Source organism: Lycium ferocissimum, chromosome 12, assembly GCF_029784015.1.
Source record: "Lycium ferocissimum isolate CSIRO_LF1 chromosome 12, AGI_CSIRO_Lferr_CH_V1, whole genome shotgun sequence".
Taxonomy (NCBI): Eukaryota; Viridiplantae; Streptophyta; class Magnoliopsida; order Solanales; family Solanaceae; genus Lycium; species Lycium ferocissimum.
The window spans coordinates 8,489,373-8,497,985 of record NC_081353.1 but is presented as its reverse complement, the minus strand read 5'-3'; the positions used below and the strand labels follow the sequence as shown (position 1 = coordinate 8,497,985).

Sequence of the window (8,613 nt, the reverse complement as noted above, 5' to 3'; positions counted from 1 at the left end):
TTGTTGTTGTATGGATTTTATGGTGAAAATGATGATTTAACGATCCAAGTTAAGGTTATAATTGTGTGGGCTGAATTGGAAGATAATGTGATCTTGATATGATTTCTTGAATTTATGAAAATGAAGTTGTAAACGTATGTATTGTTGACATAATTTATGAATGTGGAAGAAAGAAAGGTGTTGGTAATGTTCTTGTTGAATTGGAATGGTTTCAGGTGAGAAGTATGTATTGGATTGGCTTGTTTGAATATTGTGCGAATTGTTGGAAATGTTCTTGAATCGTGTTTGAATGGTTTTGGATTGGTATTTGAATATGCGATAGTTGATATTAGTTTGAATGTATGAAGTTGAATTGAATATGCATGAATGTTGTCGAATTATGTAGAAAGGAGTTATTAATGTTAGAATGCGTTTGGAATTGCTTATGGATATTGTTGATGTGGTTGTTGGTATTTTTGTTGGATATTTGGCCGAGTTGAATTATCGAGGTGTTGAATTTACAGGGGAAATGCTGCCCAAATTTCTGTAAATAAAGTGCGAACTTAAAATGGGATTCTGAGGTGCCTATGACTAATGTTTGGTGTCTAATGACGTGTTGTAGATTTTGAGAAGCCGAGACTTGAGTTTGGATTAGCTTAGGAAGCAATCAAGGTATGTAAAGCTTACCTTTCTTTCTTTTGGCATGTCTTAGATGTGGTTAAGCTATGATATGTTATGAGCTTCGGGGGTAATTCTATTCCTAAAGTTCGAGCATGTTTATGATGCTTATTTGCTTCTTGAGGTTGGCACCCTTATATGGTCAAGCTATGGTTTATATGTCTTTGTATGATTGGTTTTCAAATGTTGCATAAAAAGTTTTGTTTTCAAAAGAGTTTTGTAACTACGAACGTCCGAAACTTTCACAGACAGAACCGGATGGTTTTGATATGTTCGTAAATGATTCTATGATGTATAATAACTATGATTTTCATGGGCGGGCCCGACTTGAGTCGACACTCCTCCGTGGACCCCGCGACTTTCCTTATGTACTTCGGGCGATTTTTGAAAGGATATGACATGACTATTATTTTGATTTCAAGTACGATCAGTTTACTTATCTTTTGAGTTTGTAATAATGATTCGATAACATATGATGACTATGATTTTCGTAGGCGGGCCCGGATTGGGTTGACGCTCGTCCGTGGGTCCCGCGATCTTCTTCTGTATAATTCTGATGGCTTTTGAAAGAATTCAATATGACTACCTTTCCGACCCCCGAGTATGATTATATATTTTTCTGTTGAGTCTGAAATAATAATTCGTATACTTATGATTCCGATACGTAACTATGGTTTCTGACGTTCGGTTTGATATGTTCCCGAGTGATATTCGGAAGAAAGTCTGATTTGATTACTATTTTTGCTTATAAATAACAGTCCTTTTTGATTACTCTATCGAGTCTTTGTGAATGTTTGGCATTGCATATGATTTCCTATGATTCTGCTCGTGCATTCTGTTATTACCTCTTTCGCCGAGTCCCGGGCCGGTATGTTATCGTGCGCACTATGTTATATCCCGAAGTATGATGTGATTCCGAAGTATGATGTGTTTTCCGAAGTATGATGTGATATGATATATGATGTGATACGGAGTATGATGTGTTCGGAGGTATACAATATTCCGAAGTATGATGTGTTGTGGCGCCCAGATGGAGTGGCGACCACGTTCTGTCCGCCGGGTCTCATTACGGACCGTATGTGATATGATATGATATGTGATGATCTGATGATATGATATGATATGTGATAATATGACGATATGATTTGATTTACCGAGTCCCTCACTAGAGGGCTGGGTACGGTATGTTTATGATTATTATATTATATAAGGATTGGGCCGTACGTTCCTCGACATTATTATATTATATATGGATCGGGCCGTACGTTCCTCAGCATTATTATATTATATATGGATCGGGCCGTACGTTCCTCGGCATTATTATATTATATATGGATCGGGTCATACGTTCCTCGGCATTATTATATTACATATGGATCGGGCCGTACGTTTCTCGGCATTATCGTATTATTTATGGATCGGGCCGTACGTTCCTCGGCATTTGGTTAATGTCAGCTCATATGATGTGTTTGATTTTCCGTATGTATGAGACAGAAATGTTTTTCAAAAGAAAGCGAAGCATTTTGGCATTCTTATTATCATATTTGTCTTTTGTATCCCTTATGTATGATTTGTATGTCAGATGCAAGCACTTTGGTATCCTGGCTATTATGCACTTTCGGTACTTCTGTTTCGATTGTGACTCAGATTTGTTCATTGTATCTTCTGCTTTACATGCTCAGTACATATTTCGTACTGACCCCCTTTCTTCGGGGGCTGCGTTTCATGCCGCGCAGGTATATACAGATGAGTAAGTGATGTTAGCGAGAAAGATGTTCCGTTTGGATTGGCGAGCTCCATTTCCTCCGGAGTACGCGAGTCGAGTGCTTTTGTATGGTATCATAAGTTATGTTAGAGACTTTGCAGACAGTGTCGTGTGTATAAGACGTCAGTTTGTAAGCGGCTATGTAAGCCGGTGTATTATTATGCATTATGTTACAGATTTGTTGTGACTACGGATTTTATTTGATTTGGAAAAGACGAAAGGCATGTCTGTTTTCTGAAAAATTTTCATTATGTGCTTATGTCATGTTTTGCGGCCCCAGTATGATTATGAGTATAACGAGAGTCAGCGGGTTCGCTCGGCCCTAAGTAAGGGTCGGGTGCCCATCACGCCTTATCGGAAATTAGGGTGTGACAAATTGGTATCAGAGCAGTTCGTCCTAGGGGTGTCTGCAAAGTCGTGTCCCGGTAGAGTCCACATTTTTATGGTGTGAAGCGCGCCACATTTATAAACAGGAGGCTACGGGGCATCTAGGGTGGTTACTCTTCTTTCATATCTGAGATCGTGCCATAGAGCCAAGTCATAGGGAATGAGATTTCTCTTACTGACCTTTGGTTTCAGCAGAAGAATGGCATCGACAAAAGGAAGTGACTAGCGATGTTGGAAGTTACAAAGTACGCAGGTAAGCAAAGGTATGAAAGGTATATGTTGGATAAGGTATTGAAGTATGATCGAAATGTAAAGTTGAAAACCGAAAGGGAAAGTAAATGGGAAAGTGTAACAAGTGCAGTTTGAGTTGGACATACGAGGTAAGTCAATCATTTTTCATACTGTTATTGATACTGGGAGCCCTGTGTGGCTGTGATATGATATGTATATATACGTGTTCGCCCTGTGAGGCATTGTTGGTATTTTCTGCGTGCAGGTTTTGAGATAGTAAGAAATATAGAGGAAACTCTGCCGAAATTTTATGAAAAATAAAAGAGAATGAGATATGGGTCTGTGATATGCTTTGAAAGGTTGTGTCAACAGTAAGGGTAAGATTTGGCCAAGTTGCAAGTACGGCTGTTTAAAAAAAAAAAGTTAATAGCTGAATTAATGGTAATGGTAATCGGAGGTTGATACCGATATGGTAAAAAGAATTTGGAAAGGGTTTGTGATGTTAAGAGATGATTTAGAAGAGGTTGGCCGGAAAAAAAGGGGGGGGGGGGGTTAAGTTTGGAAAGTGTCAACATAATGATAATTGGAAAAGAAAGAAAGTGAATAAATGAAAGGCAAGAGGATCAAAATGTCGGAATAAAAGTGCCGCCTAAGTGAAGCTGGAAATACGGGAATAGGGCAAAATATAATCGGGTGATAGTATAAGTATGCCCCTAAAGGGGGGAAGCGAGTGCGAGAGGTGCAAGTGTAAGATAAAGAAATGACACGAGATAATGTGCCTAGAATGTTACAAGTTGAGCAAAGAGAATTACAAGAAGCACTACAAGAAATTAGACTTCTAACGACCACTTCTTAACGAAGGAACATAGATTCGGTCGTTATAAGTATATTTATAGCGGCAAATTTTTTTTGCCTTCGTTAACATTAATTTTTACTTCAACAATAACAAAGGGACATTATCCAATCAGTAAAACCACAGTATCCAGTCGTTAATTCTAATATTTTGGCGGAAAATAAAGCGGCTAATTAATTATCCCCGCCCAAATTACCCCCTACCCACAAAAAAAAAAAAAAAACTACCAAGTTATTAGCCAAAAAGAAAAGGGAGCCCCAAATTCTCCTTGGTCTCCTACAAGCCTAGGGTTAGTCGTCATCTCCATCACTGAGCGTAAAGGTTACACTATCTCCACCCATCGCCATACCTTCAATCTGACCACCATATGCATAAAGGATGCAGGATTTGAAGAAAATTAACGAGAAGAGAAGCCCATAGACAACACTCATCGGGAAATTCGTGACAGCATCCGCTACAAAATTCATGACGGCATGGCCCTTAACCTCTACTATAACTTAAGAATCTCTAAATGCATGTACTTTTGTCCCTATCTCTTGCCTAATTATTCCGTACACATTCTTAAATTACTGAAATTCTATAATTCTAAACATTTGTCACTGTCATGTGATAATATTTTTTGTTCTGGAGATTTTTATGAGGTGAAAGGGTTTTGCAAAGTTAATTATTGTATCCAGGTAGTGTGGTGATAGTACCCTTGAGTTGATTTTACTGTTAATTCATCATGCTTTAGTCTATTTATTTTTTGAGTTTTGTTGCTTTTTATTTGTATTTTTCCTTTCTGTTTTGTATTTTTCATTTGTTGAATTTTTTGATATTGCGGCTAGGGCATCAAGTCATTCTTTGCACATATTGATATCGTGGCTTTTTATCGATACATAAAGCTTCCCCTATATTTATTTCTTGGAATTCTCAGTAAGTGTTAGGTGATTTTACTTGTCGCAAATGGTTCATATTCAAGCAATGCAATAGTAGTTTAATGTTTATGTATTGGTGCAGAGTAGTTGATACATAATACTATATCATTGCACCATCTCTTAGGCTCCTACAATATTTTCTTTTTGGTTCTTAATTTACATGTTATTTTCTTTACTGGTGATATTTTGATAACGTTTGAAAGGACTTAAATTAGTTCAAGAACGATGAACATGCTTGTTTCATCAATTTTCTTTTGGTTGTTAATCATCTTTCCCTTTCACCATACATTGATACTTTATGATTGTTTATGGACATTATTATGACTATTAAGGACTGGTAGACTTCTTTGTCTTTAGAGTGGAGGGGGTGTGAGAGTGTTTTTCGGTGTTTATTGAATTGAGTTACAGTTTCATTGGCCTTTTGCCATTGTCGCTTTCTGAATTTTACATTTGCTGAACCCAACTAAGTATGTGATCGTGGTCGTAGTTGATAGTTCAATTATTTGATCAGGACTTGGGCTCCAACCCTTAGCTTTCCAGGGAGCATAAACTGTACTTGTAAATACACACTACATGATCCTATTTTGATTTGTGTTAGTTTGAATTTGCTGTTCTAAAACTCCGGGACATATCATATTTGATTATAAGTGGTAATAAAAAATTAACAATCTTATATAGCTCATAGCTTTACTCTTACAATTAGTGCCATAATCGTTGTGAAATTTAAAAAATGAGTCTGTTCTGCTGTATGCAAATGATAGTTATAGCTTATTAGCTTTCAGCTTGCTAAATAGTGTCTGGTAGCCTTAACTTGATGGCATTTAGCCTTAGCTCTTCTTTAGGCTTTTACTGCATTAGGAAATTTCCTGATTATGTCTAGTATGCAGTAGAAGATTCTCAACTAGCAAATTAATTTTTTCAATCTCATATTTTAGTTTTATGGTTAAATGAATGGTTTAATTTATTATGTGGGTGCTGTATATGACACCGCTTTCCTTTATTGTCATTTTTGTCTTCTTACAAGCTTTGCAATATTCAACTATTTCATAGGCAAAGTTGTGAAGATTCTCATAAGCTAAATGCCTCCATAAGTAATAGCTCGTCGATGTTCTTGGTTAGTGATAGATTTTCTGTCTTTTCTCAAAAAAAATTCCTTTTTCATGGAGGTTTTTTGCTTATTTCACGTGATAAGAACTGTATGCTTTCAACTATCCAAGGTTTGGTTGGTCATGTGATACTGTAAAGTAAACAAATGAAGATTTAAATGTTTTCTGTTTACACTTTTTAATTACTTACCTTATGTTTAATGTAAATGATCATTTCGATGATACTGAGGTGGTTATAAGGGAATTATCAGGAAAAAAGATTCTCATGAGCTTCAAAATTGACTTATACCATTCTCTAAAAGAGCTTAAAATAAATAAGCTTGACTTGCGAAGCTTTACTTCTATATCTACTATAGTTGGGCCATGTGCTACTAGGAAGAATTCTTAAAAAAGTGACTTTTTTAAATGAAAAAAAAAAAAAGACTTGCTAGGATTTGTTCACTTAAAAGAACACTAAGAAGAATCAATCTTGTAAGTATTCATGTCGATTTCGAGAGCTTTAATGTGTATTTTTAGCTTCGACTAGTAGATGGAGTTTTAAGAAATCACAATAAATGGGTCAGAAGGAACAAATTCAGATACATCTGCTTTCAACATCAATACTGGCATATACTAGCAGTAAAAGGTATGCCTTCCTTTGCTTCTGCCTCAATGATTTCTGTTTCTCCTTGCTTTTTTTATACATTTTCATCATAGGAGAGTTAATTAATAAACTCTTAGATTTACCTTGAGATATCATGAATTAATGTGAATATGAAAGTGTATGATTTCCTGTATTATTGTTTTTTACAGAATAGAATTTTAGAATCATTTGTTTGACACACGGATTCACAATTGGATTTTTCTACTGGCAGTGCACAATGACACATGGTTTGAAATCATTTAGATGGTTCAATAGTAAATTTTGCCCCTAGAATAATAAACTCACTTCAAGAAACTTGTCCATAGAATTTTGAGCTTATGTTAAATCTATACACCTCCATTTACTGTTGTCCATGACATTTGATCTGACCTGTTCTGATGTCATTTGTAGTCTTTGAACTGAAAGTGAGCACCTTGCTTCTTGGACCTATTTCAGACTAATTTGATTTGAATACCAGTTTGTGGCTTGGTATTGGTTTTAGTCTTAAGATTGGTCCATGCTACATAAGTTTGACTATGAAAATTATCTAATTTTGTAGGGTAGGATGATCACAAGAACAGTAAAATGAACAAGACAACTAATAGAACAATCTGGTATCTAGTCCAGAAAATGTGCTATTGGTTGGTATATGGTGTACTTAAGGAAACCAATCATGTAAAGTAAAATGAGAAGAAAGTTTGTTTTGAATATAATTATCGAGGTTTTCTTGTTAAATAATGATGCAAAGTCACAATATTTGCTCCATTTCAGTTTTCCTCTTTAGTTTGTTAAAAGACAACGTGAACTGAATGCTTAAAACAGAGCTCGCATTGCGATGTGTACAAACTTTTTTAAATGATGCTTTTATGTATATTTTTTGTCGTCCAGCTTAACGTTTGCTTGAGATTGAGGCATTCCTTTGTTATAGGTGGAAAGAGGAGATCTCTAATTCCCATTTCTGGTTGGAGTCTGAATGTGAAGATCACTTATATAGTGAGAGTGGAGGTAAGATCCACTCTTCACCAAGTAATGCTTCATTTTCCTCCACCTTTTCTCTTCACCCTTTTTTCTCATCTTCATAGTTTAAAAATAATTTATTGATCGTATTTGATAAACTCGCTGGTAGTGCCTAATGATTCACCTGGCAGAGATTCAATCTACAAAAGCAGTAGAATCAAATAAAATGATTTGTTTTGATTTACAAGAGAGTGTTGCAACAACACCCAAGAAAAGTCCATAGCTATTAAACATGTGAATATACTCTATAGAGAAATCCAACTGAGAGATTTGTGCTCAAGACCAAAACCTGTTTTCAAGAACTCTTTATCCTTGTTGCCTAAGCAGTCTTATGGCTTTAGACTATTTTGAGTTTTATAACATTGGCATCGAAATGCTTAGATGTATTAATTTGCTTTCTCTCACTTAAATGATGAGTCATGTATAATATAGTAAATTATTGTGTCTGACCTCGCCAATTAGATAAGCTGCTACTGAGGCGTTATATGTTGAAGCTTGGTTGTCAAATTGCATACCAAATTTGGAGGAAATTAAGCACAAAATAAGGCTTGCTTTTGTGGAAAGAAAAAGAAATAAGGTAGTTATTATGAGTTATGTTATAAGCTGAAATGAACTTTTTTCTTTCAACAGTTCACGGATTTGTAAGTCTGAAGAAGCTATTCTTGAAGAAAGTGCAACACAAGTTAAGCACAGGAGGAGTTGACGAATGTGATGTCGTACAATTTGGATGGATACATTTCTTTTTGTTTTTTCGTAATGTGATGCTTTAATTCCTTGTAATTAACTATTAAAGTTTGTATAAAATTGGTAATTTGATTTGTTTTTAGACGTTTGTATACTATATGATTACTCTTCAATTGTTGAAGGTTAACAAACTATCAACGAACATAAAATTGATCGACGACGACTTGCAGGTGGATCGGATTTGTTCCCTCCATTAAAGGTTTTAACGACGGGAAATGACAATTAGCAAGGGTAAAATTTGGTCGTTAAAAAGAGGTATAACGACTGGATATCTCATCGTCGCTAAAATGTCTTTAATGACCGGTCTTCTAATC

General features: G+C 35.7%; 1 long non-coding RNA gene across 1 annotated transcript; it reads left to right on the top strand.

Annotated features, from left to right (window-relative positions):
* Positions 1 to 5,424: 5,424 nt before the first annotated feature.
* Positions 5,425 to 8,253, top strand: LOC132040623 (uncharacterized). The gene is made up of 3 exons (XR_009410733.1): positions 5,425 to 6,541; positions 7,467 to 7,543; positions 8,186 to 8,253. It is a non-coding gene; the product is annotated as an uncharacterized LOC132040623 (long non-coding RNA).
* Positions 8,254 to 8,613: the final 360 nt, after the last annotated feature.